Source organism: Crocuta crocuta, unplaced genomic scaffold, assembly GCF_008692635.1.
Source record: "Crocuta crocuta isolate KB4526 unplaced genomic scaffold, BGI_CrCroc_1.0 scaffold369, whole genome shotgun sequence".
NCBI classification, from domain to species: Eukaryota; Metazoa; Chordata; class Mammalia; order Carnivora; family Hyaenidae; genus Crocuta; species Crocuta crocuta.
This window is the reverse complement of record NW_027529441.1, coordinates 1,127,014-1,142,500: the sequence shown is the minus strand read 5'-3', so window position 1 is coordinate 1,142,500 and position 15,487 is coordinate 1,127,014. Positions and strand designations below refer to the sequence as shown.

Below are 15,487 nucleotides of genomic sequence, written 5' to 3'. Positions count from 1 at the left end.
AAATAGCACTATAGGACAACATCCACTAATTCTTTCCAGTCTAAATGGATCACAAGTCTAAGCACAGCCTAACTGGGATCTCTGCTCAAGGTCCATGATACTGCACTCAAGATATCAGCCAGGACATCTGAAAAATCTCTTTCTGTGAAACTTACTAGGATTTCCAGATTTCGCTGTTATGCCGCAAATATTGCATGACACATACTAAAAAGTTATCTGGTTTTCATCTGAAATTTAGATTTATCCATCTTGAATTTTATCTTCTAACCCCAAACATAACATAACTACAGGACTGATATTCCATCAGCTTTGCAAAGGTAAGAGGTAAGTTACGAGACCTGCTCACACTGAAGGGGAGGGAAGCACACAAGGACACACGTCACCAGAGGTCACCTGTGAATTCAGCCTTCCCATACCTGTGAATTTATTCCTTAAGTCCAACCAGTGATTACATTTCCTCCAGGTTTGATGATATCTATTGCAATAAAGGCTCTAGGATATAGACATTTTCTGAAGTGTATTACATCTTTTTCACCTGTCCAGAGGCTATTTACTTTTATGATGGACCAACTTCTATTCATCTTTCATATTTCAGCTAGAAGTTTCTCTACCTTGAAGAAATATGCCTGACCCTTCTTTGTTTATTCTTTGTCTTGGCCTCTCTTCTGTTGTTTCCTTCTATATTTTTCAAACACCCTTGTTATAATTATATTATAGCAATATTCTGATCTTTGTAGCTTGTGGAGTTTTGCTTTAGACAGTGGGGTTAAAATATTTTGATTCTCTGTCCATAGCACATAATTAAATGTCCCTTATTAGGAACTCAACGAATATTTGATGATTAAGACTACTCATTCTTCTGATTTGTAAGAAGTGATTCTATTTCTTCAAGGAGAATAATCTATCATTCATCTTCTTGTGTCATTTTTCTCAAGCCTGCAATTTCTTTCAAGATTCAAAGAATGCTGAGATGCCTGGGTGGCTCTTGGATTCAGCTCAGGTCATGATCTTGTGGTTTCATGAGTTTGAGCCCTGCATTGATCTCTGCATAGGCAGCATGGAGCCTACTGGGGATTCTCTCTCTCTCTCTCTCTCAAAATATATAAATAAACTTTAAAAAATATTCAAGGAATACTAAGAACACTGATATATTATTATTTAACCATGGGTGGCTGAATCTTGACTCCAGTTCTAACAGTTTTTCTACAAATGAAGATAGGATTTTTCAATCCAAAACATATGACATCTGGCCTCTCCTTCTAGATATAGCAACATAAAAGTTTCTGGTTCTGTATTCACCTGGTATTAACGTCACCATTATCACAATCAGGCATCAAAGCTCAAATCCGCTTTTAACCTATGGTATCCTACAATAGAGCAGAAAATGGCTATATAAAACTGGTTAATTCTACCCCTCCCCTAAAATAACCCTAGTAGTAGGTAATCCTGTCCTCGATTTAGATCTACTCAGTGATAGATCACCTGATGTGGGAATTACTCTTGTTTCAGATGGTGTCACACTGAACGAGCTCTTGTGTTGAGAAATTTGGATGTTGTGATCACCCGGTCATCCCACCCTGAGTAGTGTCTCTGGAAAAACACAGAGCATATCTGCAATGCTAGTCTTATTGATCCTGCTATACCAGTCTTTCAGATCTATAACTGCATATACCACCCTGAATTTCTTACAATTCTAAGTGCAAAGAAAAAATACACACTTTTTAGATATTACCTGCTGTAGGATTTTCTCCCATCTCCTTCACTGATGATATTTAAGATCTTGTAGGTTCTACCTTCACAAAGTCCCTGATGCTCATCTGTTCCCTCTTATTGTCTACAGCACCATCTAAACTCAGGTTCATTTAACCAGTCCCCAGCTCATTTCTGTCCCTAACTATTGAGCCTTCTTTCCTTCCCCTTACAGCCCAGTTTTTTTCCACCAGTAGCATTTTCCTGAAGCAAATTTTTGAGGTGTGTGTGTGTGTGTGTGTGTGTGTGTGTGTGTGTGTGTGTTGAGTACATGAATGCTGGTTAACATGGAAAGAGTGAAATGGATAGATCCAGTATCATGAAACACAAATACAGAACAAACCCTGGAGTAAAATGAATTAAGAACACATGACTCAGACAAGAAGGAGCAATATTTTAGGGATGAAATACAAGATACGTAATATTCAGTATGTCATGGTTACTGACCAGTCATAATGGAAACTAGACATACATAATGGGAATGAACAGTTGAACACGAGCCCTGTCAATATCTGAGGAGGTCACAGAAATAATAGACAAAAATATGTCTATAACATGTCTGACACAAAAGATACACAAATTTATGAGTAGTAAAATATGTATTTGGAAATCATCACAATATAGAAACATAGTATAAGAAGGTGATAGATTTAACCTTGGACAATGGCAAAAATGAGGTCTTCCTTCCAAAAACATAGGATAACTCAGTCCCCCTCAATTAAAACGAAGACATTCAAAAAGACAATCGGTTTACTGCAGACTCCGACTACTCTCTTCAGTCAGATCTGGTGTGATTGTGGGACACTGAAACAGAAATGGCTTGGAATAATGATCTTAGAGGAAAATATGTATTTCAGTTATGTTCTAGCAGCAAGATGAATAACATCTTCTGTAGAAAATGGCCTCCTGACACAGCAGGCAGAGCCATAGCCAGACTTGCATCCACAGCCGTATCCATAGCCAGAGCCATATCCACAGCCATAGCCACATCCACAGCCACAGCCACAGCTACCCATGAGTTTCTATAGTAGTTGCAACACATGGTGGCAAGAAATGGCACTTCAATAGTTCTTTAGAAGAGCAGATGGAGGTTTCTGGAGTCTGAATGTCATCTTCTGCCCTGCGACCTTTTTGTACTACCAGAAAAGGTTGGAGCACACAACACAGGCTCTGTAGCCTCATTACCATAGCAATTCTCATTTTTAAAAAGCTCATTATTTTAAGGACAGCAATTTTTTTTTCAGGAAGTTATGTCCATCATTTGGCCCTAACTAGTCATAAGAATTATAGGAAAACAGACGTACACTTCATATTGCATGTCTGTGGAATGTTAACAGACCTAGTTTAGATTTTCACTCCAGGGAGCTCTAGCACTCCTGCAATTCCGGAGAAACATACATGGGCACTGAAAGATGCTCCAGCATCTCCTATCTCAGGTTCAACAGGAAAGCATCATGGCTGGAAGGTAGAGGCAAGCAGCAGCTACATTAGATGATGCATTCTCCAGTTTTTCATCTACAAGAAAGTGGATGGAGCCCAGGTAGAATGGCCACTGCAGTGTGGCTGGAGCAAGAGACAGGTGAGGAGAAGAGATCTAAATTAGTACAAATCAGGGGTCTGATGCAAAAGATCAAAATAAAAATGACCATGATCTTATCCAATGCAATATAATCCACTCTACTTAAAGACATTTTTCAGTATGATATGTTTTGAAATGTCTGCCACTTGCATTGCCAACATTTTACTTTCCCCAAATTCTACTGATTCTTTAAAGCACAGCTTACACTATACCCTGTATAAGAAGCATTCCTGAAGTACATGTATTAAGCATAATTCCTCATCTTCCACAGTTTACTTTTATTGTGGTGATGAATATGTTATGTTAGCATGCTCTGTTTTAATTATTTGATTCCCTCCATCGATTGTGTGTTATTTAAGGCCAATAATTTTGTCTTTATTTTATGTGAATCTGAAGAACTAGGCAACTCACTAACTGTTGAATGAGAGTCTATGAGATTCCTTCCACCTGTAAAAATTATTGTTATTTTAATGTATAGGATGTTACATAAGAAAAAATAATTACTGGAATAACAACAATAATTATTACTAACATTTATATTTCTTTCTATAGCTTTTGAGATACATTCAGATTTATCACTTCATCTGATTCTGACAAAAACAACATAGGAAACTGTGGTGTGTATTTTTATGCACATTCCAGATGAGTATGGGAGGCTAAGGATAGTTAAGTCTTGGCCAAGGATGATAAGTTACTTAGGGGTACAATTGAATTCTCTCAATCCTCCCTATAACATAAAAGCTAAAACAGGACCCATGAATTTTTTTTCATGGATTATTTTTTCCTTCAGTTTTTCAAATGCAAAGTATTCACTTGGTCTGACTGAAATTACCAGTATTTTGCAACTTTTCTCTTACCCTGTTCTCATCTGGATTTTCTTTCTTTGAGGTCTTCACCTCACAGCCAAAGAACAACTCAGCCACCTTTCAAACCTGCACCATGACTCCTCTTAAGCACCACATGGTAGTACTAGAGCTGCCCATCTGCATATGCAATCTCTGTCTACTGAGAGTACAATCTTTGTAACATGTTGCAAGTTAGCATTTAAGTAGAAATGATGGTAACTTTTCTAGACATCTCAAATTTTAGCCAATATAGGTTAAAAGCATCTGGATCCACAAGTCCCAGGTCAAACTTAAAGCCTGACATTCTAGATTGCCTTCCAATTATGATTGTCCCAATTTTCATAATTCTTTCCATTAAAATATATTCGACATTGACTCCATTCCAAAAATTCCATGACTCCCTGACATTTCATGTCACCTGCTTTCTAAAACATCTTTGATATGATTGTATTTCCCCTCATCATTCCATTGATTATTTTTCCAGACAGTGACTGAACAGTGCAATTAAGTTTACAAGAAATTTTGAAGACCAGCATCATGCAAATGCTATTCCAGGGCATAGGATATTGTATGTATCTAGAGCTCAAGGATGAGTTCTGTCCTAGAAAGTCTTGGAAGAGTGAATCATCATTTTCATTGGACCATTCTTTATGTTTCCACCTCATGCTACATGAAAAATTAGATTATATTCAATTTTTGCTCTTCCCCGCCCCATTAGCTCTTCAATATACTACAACCAATACCCATTGTTATCACTTCTCCCCTAAAATAAGCTTTTTTTCATTATAGATCCCATACCTTCTGCAAATCTAATGGAAACTTCTCTACTAATTAATAGAATCTGATGATAAAAAAACAAGACCCAGCCATCAGAAAATAAACTTCTCCATTAAAACCCATTAATTTGTTATGAAAAGTACATTGACAAACACAATGTCAGTTTACATGGCATCAGAACATATGTCAGAGTTCATAACTATGGAAAACATAAATAATAGATGTACAGAACATCTAACTTGGGAGTCTAACCTATGTATTTGACATGAGAATATTGAGATTACTGATTAAAATTCTGGAATTATCAAAATATTGCCAATATTAATAAACATAATGTATACGGTTGAGCCATATAAAAATTTGGGGGTTAAAATGACTAAATGTCACCCATTTCATTAAGAGCAACCTAATAATAAGTATAATAACAAAAATGTACTGAGTTCTCACAGTGGTAGAGTTTTGCATATTTTCTTTATTTTGTACTCTCAACAATTCTGATTTAGCACTATTTTATCTTTTTACCTCTGAGTATACTGAAGCTCAGAGGAGTTAAATAATATGCCATGATCACACAGTTAATAACTGATAGAGACTGTATTAAAGCACAAGTAGTGTGACTCTGGATCCTGGACCCTTAATCACTATCCACATAATTTTCTTCTTGAGAGTGTAATCATTGGAATGGCCTTGAAGAAATGATATCTTGCAGAGGGAGAATGTGGTTAAATCCAATGTTTCATGCAAGGGTAACATAGATATCAACTTAAGACAAGCTCTAAAGATTTCTGGACATAAACCAATATTGGTATCCCTCTTATTGTTTTCTGTGGAGTTTTATTTTTCTTTTTCAGGCTCATAAACAATACATCCACATTTTAAAACTTTCAAAAAGATAAGTTTATTCTCAATAACAAGAGGGATGTAGGCAGCGGTCTGCCATTAATTGTTTAATGACCTCTGCTGAAAGTAGGTGGTCTGATTTGCCAATTTCCATGATGTAAATATTCTTAGCATGACTAGTTTCAAATTAACTGGCTTACAAAATTCCTGAAAGTCTATATCATCTTTTAATACTTTAATATATTAACTTTCATGTTTACAACTTTAATCAATATGCCATTTCTTTTGTGAATGGGGTAAGGCAGGTATCCATCTTTTCTTTATCTTAAACTGTTAGCAAGTTGATTGATACCCTTTACTGAATAAACTATCTCAAGTGAAAACTTTGTTACTAAGCACCCTCTGAAGTCTTTAGCACTGGCTATTGTGGTCTTACTTCCTCAGAATGATCTACTTCCTTTACCTTGATAATGAGTGGCCTAACATGGCTTCTCTACTTGACCAAAGTCTTCTCTGGCCAGGAAGAAGACTTTTTTGTGACTTTATAGAACCAAACTATACAATGGGAATGTATCATGAAACACATACATTTTAGAATTTTCCAGTAGACACATTTAAAAAAGAAAAAGAAACAGAAAAAGATGAATTGATTTTATAGCATATTTTATTTAACCTAATATATTCAAAATATTACAACAATATTTAATCAATATTTTTAATTATTTGATATGGTTTCAATTCTTCTTTATACTAAGTCCTTGAAACCTAGTGTGTACTTTATACACACAATGCATTTGATTTTGGACTAGCCACATTTCAAGTGCTCAATGGCCATTTCCCTCTAGTGGCTACTACCTTACTACCTTGGACAATGCAACTTAAGAGAATCTCAGAATTTCTATGAGTGTAATACTGATTATAAGTTTTCCAATAGAGGTTACAACTTAAGCAGTAAGATGCCAATTTATTCACTTCCTTTTAAAATTCCTCTTCCTCAAAATTTAATTTCCCTCCCATGTAGCAGACCAATTTCAACTCTTCCTTTATGGCTCTGTTCATGTCATTCTCCTTTAGAGGCAATTTCTTGTCTAGTCCTCCCTTTCTACACTATGACTTATTTTGGTTTCTCCTCTGAGTTCTTCCTCAGCAGACCTATAACACCTATAAACATGCATGTTATAATGTGAAAGCATGATTTACTACTTTGTATCTAAATGAGTATCTTTAATTATTGGAAGGAGAAATTGTGTGTTCTTTGTGCCTCTGTCCCCAGCACCAATCATAACATGTAGCCGGATTTTGGATATTAAAGTTGGTTAAATAACTGAAAGAAAAAATGCCCAATTTTACAATTTAGTACATCTACAATATGCAACAGCTCATCAAAGAAAAAGATTTTGAGTTTCTTCAAGAAGAAGCTTTAAAGCACCAGTCGTTTCCTGATTATAAGAAGTAATCACTTTTATTAATGGTATCCATTTCCCCCATTATCTGACCCAATGTCTGAAGCCATATATTCATTTTTCCCAACCTTCTCTAATGAATGGTACACACACACACATGCACACATGCACGCACCCACTCACGCATGAACTATCTCTGATTTTATCAACCCTATCTTTTAAAATTTTCATTTCCTCATTTACTCAGGATGAAAATCACAATTATTTTGGGATTTTCTTCATATTATATAAAAGAATATTTTAATTCTTGTGCTTAGGAACTATAAAGACGATACATGATTTGGAAATGAGACTGTATCATATGGCCAAAGAAGAATCATCCTCCCTATGCCTTTTCTTTGGTCTGGTCACTCAGAAATATGTTATCAGCTATGATTGTTGTTGCCTGTCACCTCACATTATTTTTATCTGTGTATTTATCATAACCTACTTTCCTTTCCACATAAATTCAGGACCCCTTTTTCACATACTGATATACCATATCTCTGAGGACTGGTTGGAATACTGATATTCTGCGCCACGTTGTCTTTTGACTGACATCACCCATTTGGTATATTTTGCTTTCCCCTGACCGCCACACCTCACTCATTGCTAGAGAAAATATTGTGACCAGGTTTTCCCCTTCCACCTGTTTCATGATGGGGTCCTGACCCACTCGCCCCAAGGAGCTGCACACAGCTTAGAGATCTTTCAAGAATAAAGCTGCTGGCTATTTCAGACTCATGTCTTACAAACTGATGAATCACCTGTAGTACAGGCCTTCAAAACATGGCTTCTATTTGGTTTTCCTACAATTTAGTCTTTGGTCTTCCACGTAACAAAGAACTCGTGGTTTCCTCCCTCCTTCACCAGATGCTCTATATAATTGTTTTTTGACTAAAAGAGTCACAATATTTGCAATTTGAACATATATTAAATGTTACTTTGTGAACACTGTTGTTTGGATATGTAAATGACATTATAATACTTAAAAATGGTATCCCCACATTTTTTTAAATGTCTGTGATGACAAAGCCCATATGGAACAATGAGTAGATTTTCAACCAACTGTAATTATTAGAATTAGCTTCTCTTTGTAAGGCTAATTGTATACTTACACAAAGCAGTCAGTCCTCAGCTCTGACTAACAAATGTTCCATCACTGAAAACTGTCCAGCTCTTGAAAGAACCCCTATTTCCTCAATAGTAAAACACATTATATGTTGGGCATAGCCTCACTTTAGGGCTGACCTTGATGGGAGAGCCATCCTCCTTGGAATTGGCCATGTTGTGGAGTCTCCAAACTCCAGGAACCTCAGACTCAGACTTTGTGCAGTGACCCTTGTCATGGGAATGAGTCAATGAGTCATCTTTCCTTGCTGAATGAAACTGAGTTCGAAACAACATTTTCTATTCTAAGATCTACATGTTAGAGTTCTGGAAAGGCATATGAGGAAAACCTCTGAAGTCAGACCCCAACAAACTAGTAGGCTCTCAAACGCAGAAAGGAATGGGCTTTTCATCTCATTCTTATCTGCACCAAATAGGCATGAAAAGACACCATTAAAGCACTAGTCCTTGCACTTTCCAACTGGAAATTGTGTCAACACTGATCATACCCAAAGTTTAATGAATTTCTCTTTCCTTTTACACTTACTACTATCCTTTCTAGACTTTCTTACAACTGACAAAATTTCATTTGACAGAAAATGTCAAAATACTGCCTGGAACGCTTTCCAATACTTCAAACTGCACTTTCTTCCCCAGGAAGCTGTTTTATTCCCACCATAACAATTATCCATTTAAATTTATTTTAATTAATTCTTACTTTCTTTTTACATCACCTACTAGAATGTAAACACTTTGACAGCAGAAAACCCGTTTACAATGTTGGATCTGTATCATGAGTGTGTAAGACAGTTCCCCTTCAAAAATATTCAAAACTATTTGTCAGTTAAGTGGCAAATATCAGTTTCACAAACTCAATATATGCAAACAAATGTGTTTGCACGTCCATCAAAATGCAGATGATATGATACCACATTTTTATTCTACTTATTCTTTCCTTAGTTATTCATCTATCACCTGGGTCTGCTTCAAATTTCTCATTAATCCTGAGAACTCTCTTCCATTCCATTTATCCTTTAAGTACTCAAGCCATACCTCCTTTCCTTTGGGCTTCTGTCACAACCTCCTGAAGAGGTGACATGCCACCTCATCCTGCTCCATTACCTCCATTCTAGCTACAGTGTGATTTCCAGGATACAGTTTTGAAATACTGTGTGAGGGCTGAGTATGAAAAATATAAGAAATAGATGCAGAAGACATTATCTCTGATGCACATAAGAGAAGAAATTCTTGTGCTATATCAAGGAAGAGCTCTAGGTTCATGAAACATATTGTCAGCTAGATTTTCAAGAGAGGCCATAACACTTCAAAATAAGGAGTAATTCACAATCAAGAACACAGAGATGTGTTAGAAACAATGAACCATCTTTATTGAGAATAAGGGATTTTCCCAGCTGTGGGATATTAGGATCGTTGCCACAGTCACAAAACAGAATCCAGATTAAGGGAGTAAAGACCAACATTTAGAAAATTGTCAGACAATACAACACAGCCTCAAGCCATAAAATGCCATCCTACAAATGTTAGCTGGTGTTCAAATCTATGAAGCATGCAATTTCTTGGATAGAGAAATCTTGGGATATGGATCCTTGAATTAGCCCTCTCTTAAGATGTCATTTCAGAAGCAAGTGGGCTGGGACAATGATGTTCTAGCAGCAAGAAGAATAGCATCTTCTATAGAAAAATGGCCGGTAGGTACAGCAACCAGAGCCATAGCCATAGCCACAGCCATATCTGGTGCCATAGCCACAGCAGGAGCCATATCCACAGCCATATCGGGAGCCATATCCACAACCATAGCCAGTTCCATAGCCACAGCCATAGCCTGTTCTATAAGTGCAGCCGTAATAGGGGCCACAGCCACAGCCATAGCCATATCCGCAGCCATAGCCACAGGAGTTGCTGTAGTTGCAATACATGCTGTCAAGAGGCGAGAATTCACACAGGTTGTGAGAGAATGTGGTGAACTGTGTGTCTTCTACTTGCCTTGGACCTTTATATATGGTCAGTAATTGGCAAAGCATGCCATTCACCCCCTGACTTATCCAACAAATATGTAAGCAACTATGCTGTGCCAGTGACTGTCAACAATCAATAATGTCTTGGGTAAAGTGAGCTTATTATTTTGGTGACTCCCATTTTATTTAAAGAGCAAGAATTTTTTTAAGTTAATTGATTTATTTTGAGAGATAGAGCATGAGCAGAAGAGAGGCAGAGAGACAGAGAGAGAATCCCAAGCAGGCTCTGCTCTGCCAGTGCAGAGCCCAGTGCGGGACTCCAACTCATGAACCATGAGATCATGATTTGAGCTGAAATCAAGAGTCATATGCTTAACAGACTGAGCCACCCAGGGGCCCCTATTTAAAGAGCAGCATTTTAATTCCCTCTGCCAGAGAATTGTCTCAGTAGAATCATATGCTTTACATAAAACTTATTCCAAACTTCACAACCTCCTTTTAATATACTTCCTATAACAAATTTAGAGGGAATTTAGGAAAATTTTGTCCCTCTTGATCTCTCCTCCTTCTCAAAATATCTACCTCTGCCCTTAAGGAAGGAAGCAACACCCAACTCCATTCTGGAATCATTGCAACTTCTTGCCAGGCTTCTTGTACCCAGATACCTACTATAGATACCTACTGGCTCCTTGTGGGAGAAACCAGGGATGATGATAATCTCAGGGCACAGAACAACCCAGAAGAACATTGAAAGATCTAATGTCAAATGTCAATAGTGCTGAGATCCAGAAAATTTGGTTTATAACATTGCATCTATAAATTAAGTTCTTTCTGTATTGGTGTCTAAGTCCAAATATTCCCTTTCTTCTCAATTAAACGAAACATCTGACCTTTCCATCAGCAGATGTGTAATTTAAAAACAAAGTTGGTTATTGTTTGTTTGTGATATTTTTGGTTATTTTTGTTGACTAGGTCACTATTTTCAGATTCAGGCACAATCCAAAATTTAAATTACTTTCTGCTGTAACAATTGTGAAATCTGAGCTGGAAGTAGAAACTCAGGAAATTTTCCTTCTACTCCACATTCATATTTCAACAACAAAGTTATGAGTGCCTTCGACAGAGATTTTTCATAAAGCTGCTGATTTTCTTTTCTGAGAACTTTCATTATTAGACATTTTTCCTTCAGTTACAAATACCTCCCACTGTTTTTTATAATACTGGTCACTAATCTGTTTGATCAGTCTGCTATGTGTCATCACTAACAAGAAGCTTAAGAAAATAGGTCCCATGCAATTATTCTTATTATTCTTTATCTTTTATTTTCTCTCCTTTTCTGTCAGTCTTGAAATTCAAAACGATAAATTCTAATGTACAAGTTCCCTAGAATAGACATGTTAATTTTCAAGCACACACTTTCTGGCCACCATATGCCTGATCCATTGAAATCCACTCCGATATTTATTGCATTATTTCTAGTACATTTCCATTCAGCTCTCTGGATACTGACCTATAACAGCAGAAAAAAATCTATATTTTGTACATCCCTGAATCACAAGTTCTAAGTAGACTGCTTGGCACATAATTTGAAATCCATCTATATTTCCACCAGTAAAAACAGATGCAAGAATATAAAACATGCTAACTTTGGTGTGTTCTCATTTCACTTGAGCTGATACATTAAAACAAAACATGTTCTAACATTGGAGTGTTTTCATTTCACTTAAGCTGAAAGTCTCAAATGTTCTTTGACTAAGAGAGTCACAAATTTTACATTTTCAATATGTGTGTTAGTTTACAAAGACATTTTTCCAGAGGTATAAATGATCTTAAATGCTTCATAAATGATCTGTCCTTTACTACATATGTAAATTTTGATACACATGCCTAATTAATGATATTCTAACCTCTTCCAGAAAGTATTCAATGACAAGAAACATAAATGAAATCATAAGTTAGTTCTTCAATGAACTTAATTGTTGGAATTCCCTTCTCATCTTTGTAGGATTTCCCCACCTCACATTTACCCATAGGACAGTCAGTCCCCAGATTTGACTTAAAGATGTTCCATCTGTAAAAACTGTCCAACTCTTGAAAGAAGCCCTTTTTCTTCATCAACAGAAAACATTATATCTTGGGCATAGCCTCTCTCCAGGGTTGACCTTGATGACAGAGCTATTTTTCTTGGAATTGGCCATGTTGTGGAGTCTCCAAGCTACAAGTCCTCAGGCTCAGACTTGCGCAGTGACCCTTGTCATGGAGATCAGTCAGTGAGTCACTTTTCACTGCTGGTTGAATTTGAGTCTGAAATCCTTTTTTTTAATAGTAGGATCTGAATGTTAGAATTCTGGAATGGCACATGAGAGAAGGACACTGATATCAGACTCCAACAAACTAGTAGGTTCTCAAACTCAGAATTGGGCTTTTCATCCGATTCTTATATCAGTATCGAGTAAGTCCCTAAATGATACCAATTAAACCCCTAGTCCTTCCTCTTTTCAACTGAAAACTGTGGCAGCGCTAATCATACCCAAAACTTAATGAAATTCTCTTACCCCTTTTTACTTAGTACTGTCTTTTCTAGTCACTCTATCAAACTTGGATTGGTTCATTTGACACAAAACATGAAAATGCCTCCCTGAACTATCAAATATTTCATCTTCATTGTCTCCCCCAGGAAGCAGTTTTATTCCCCCAATGTCAATTATATGTCTAAATTTATCTAAAATAATTCATAAAATATTAACACCTACTAGTATGTAAACACTGTGAGAACAAGAAATTATTCTCCAATTTGATCCTTCCTCTTCAGTGTGTAGGACAGTTCTCTTTCAAAAACATTCAAAACTATTTGTCAATTAAGTGACTTATCAATTTCCTTAAACTCAGTATATGCCAACAAATATATTAGCAAACAATCAAATTCAGATGAAATGATGTCACATTTTTCTTCTAACTTATCCTTTCCTTGGATCCTTATAACTCAGCTGTGGCAGCTTCTGATTTCTCATTACCAACAGAAACTCTTTCTTCCTTTACACTTCTCCTTTAAGCACTCAGGCCACACCTACTGGCATTGGGCTTCTGTCACAACTTCTTGAAGAGGTAATATTCCTCATCATCTTTCCCTTCAGCTCAGTTCTAGGTACAGTGTGACTTCCAGGGCAAAATTTTGAAATACTGTGTGATTTGCACTGAGTTGTGAGGGCCTGAGCATGAGAGATATAAGAAACAGGTGAAGAAGACATTTTCTCTGATGCATGTATGAGAAGAATGCTTGCATTATATCAAGGAAGAGCCCTAGGTTCATGAAAAATATGTCAGCCCAATTTTCAAGAGAAGCCATAAGACCTCAAAAATGGTGTAATTCACAATCAAGAACACAGAGATGTGTTAGAAGCAAAGAACTATTTTTATTGGAAATAAGGGATTTTCACACATATGGGATGTTAAGTGCATTGCCACAGTCACAAAACAGAATCCAGATTAAGGGAGTAAAAACCAACATATGGAAAAGAGTTAGATGATACTACGCAGCCACAAGATGCCATCTTAAAAAAGTTAACTGGTGCCCAAATCTTCTACAAAGCATGCAATTTCTTGGATATAGAAGTCTTGGCATATGGATTCTTGAATAAGCTCTCTCTTAAGCCACCTTATTTAAGAAACAAGTGGGCTTGGACAGTGATGTTCTAGCAGCAAGAAGAATAACATCTTCTATAGGAAAATGGCTGGTAGCCACAGCAGCCAGAGCCATAGCCATAACCACATCCATATCCGGTGCCATAGCCACAGCCATATCCGGTGCCATAGCCACAGCAGGAGCCATATCCACAGCCATATCGGGAGCCATATCCACAGCCATAGCCAGTTCCATAGCCACAGCCATAACCTGTTCCATAACCACAGCCATAATAGGGGCCACATCCACAGCCATAGCCATATCCGCAGCCATAGCCACAGGAGTTGCCGTAGTTGCAACACATGTTGTCAAGAGAGAATTCACGTGGGTTGTGAGAGGATGTGGTGAACTGTGTGTCCTCTACTAGACTTGGACCTTTATATACTGTCAGTAATTGACAGATCATGCCATTCACCCCCCTGACTTACCCAACAAATATGTAAGCAACTATGTTGTGCCCGACATTGTCAACAGTCAATAATGCCAAGGGAAATGAGAGCTCATTATTATGGAGATTCCAACTTTATTTAAAGAGCAGCATTTTAATTCATTCTGCCAAAAAAATGTTTGAGGAGAATCATGTGCTCTAATTAAAACTAAAATCCATGTTTACAATGTCCTATGATTTAATATATCTTATATATGAAGGCTGAGGGGAATTTAGGAAAGTTTTGTCCTTCTTGATCTCTCGACACGCCTAAAATGTATGCCTCTGCCCATAAGGAAAGAAATACTTCAGCTCCTTTATGAAATCATTGCAACATCTTGCCCGCCTCCAGCATCCAGAGACCTACTGCAGATACCTACTGGCTCCATGTGGTAGAAGCTAGGAATGATGCCCATTTCAGGGCACAGAAAAGCCCTCAACAACATTGAAACATCTCATGTCAAATTTCAAAAGTGTTAAGATCAAGAAATCTTGTTTTGTATCCTCACATCTATAAATTAGCTTCTCTCATTACTAGTGTCTAAGTCCAAATATTCCCTTTCTCCTCAACTAAACTAAACATCCACCCTCTCCATCACCAGACATACAGTGGGGGGGAAAGGTGTTTTGTTTGTTTGTGATGTTTCTGTTTATTTTCATTGTTTAGGTCACTGCATTCAGATTCAGGCAGAATCCAAAATTTAAATTACTTTTCACTGTAACAACTATGAAATCCTAACTGGAAAGGAATACAAATTCACTGTCATCTCTTCTACTCCACACTCAAATTTCAACACCAAGAAATGAATGTCATCCAGTCCTTTATTGAATGCCTTCCACGGGGATTTTAGTAGAGTCGCTGATTTCCTTTTTTGAGAACTTTCATTATTAGATATTTTTCTTCAACTGAGAATACTTCCTACTATTTTTTATCTGATCACTCAATACCTAACCTATTTCATTTCTAACAAGCTGAAAACATATATATGGCCTTACAAACATTCTTTACCTTTAATTTTTCTACTTTTCCATCATTCCTGAAATTCAAAACAATAAATTC

General features: G+C 36.9%; 1 non-coding gene and 1 pseudogene across 1 annotated transcript; both read right to left on the bottom strand.

The window, feature by feature from the left end:
• Nucleotides 1-2,940: 2,940 nt before the first annotated feature.
• On the bottom strand, nucleotides 2,941-3,016 carry LOC144228412 (small nucleolar RNA SNORD36). Its single transcript, XR_013334190.1, has one exon. It is a non-coding gene; the product is annotated as a small nucleolar RNA SNORD36 (small nucleolar RNA).
• A 4,562-nt stretch (nucleotides 3,017-7,578) lies between these two features.
• On the bottom strand, nucleotides 7,579-8,023 carry LOC144228341 (single-stranded DNA-binding protein, mitochondrial pseudogene; annotated as a pseudogene).
• Between the last annotated feature and the right edge of the window lie 7,464 nt (nucleotides 8,024-15,487).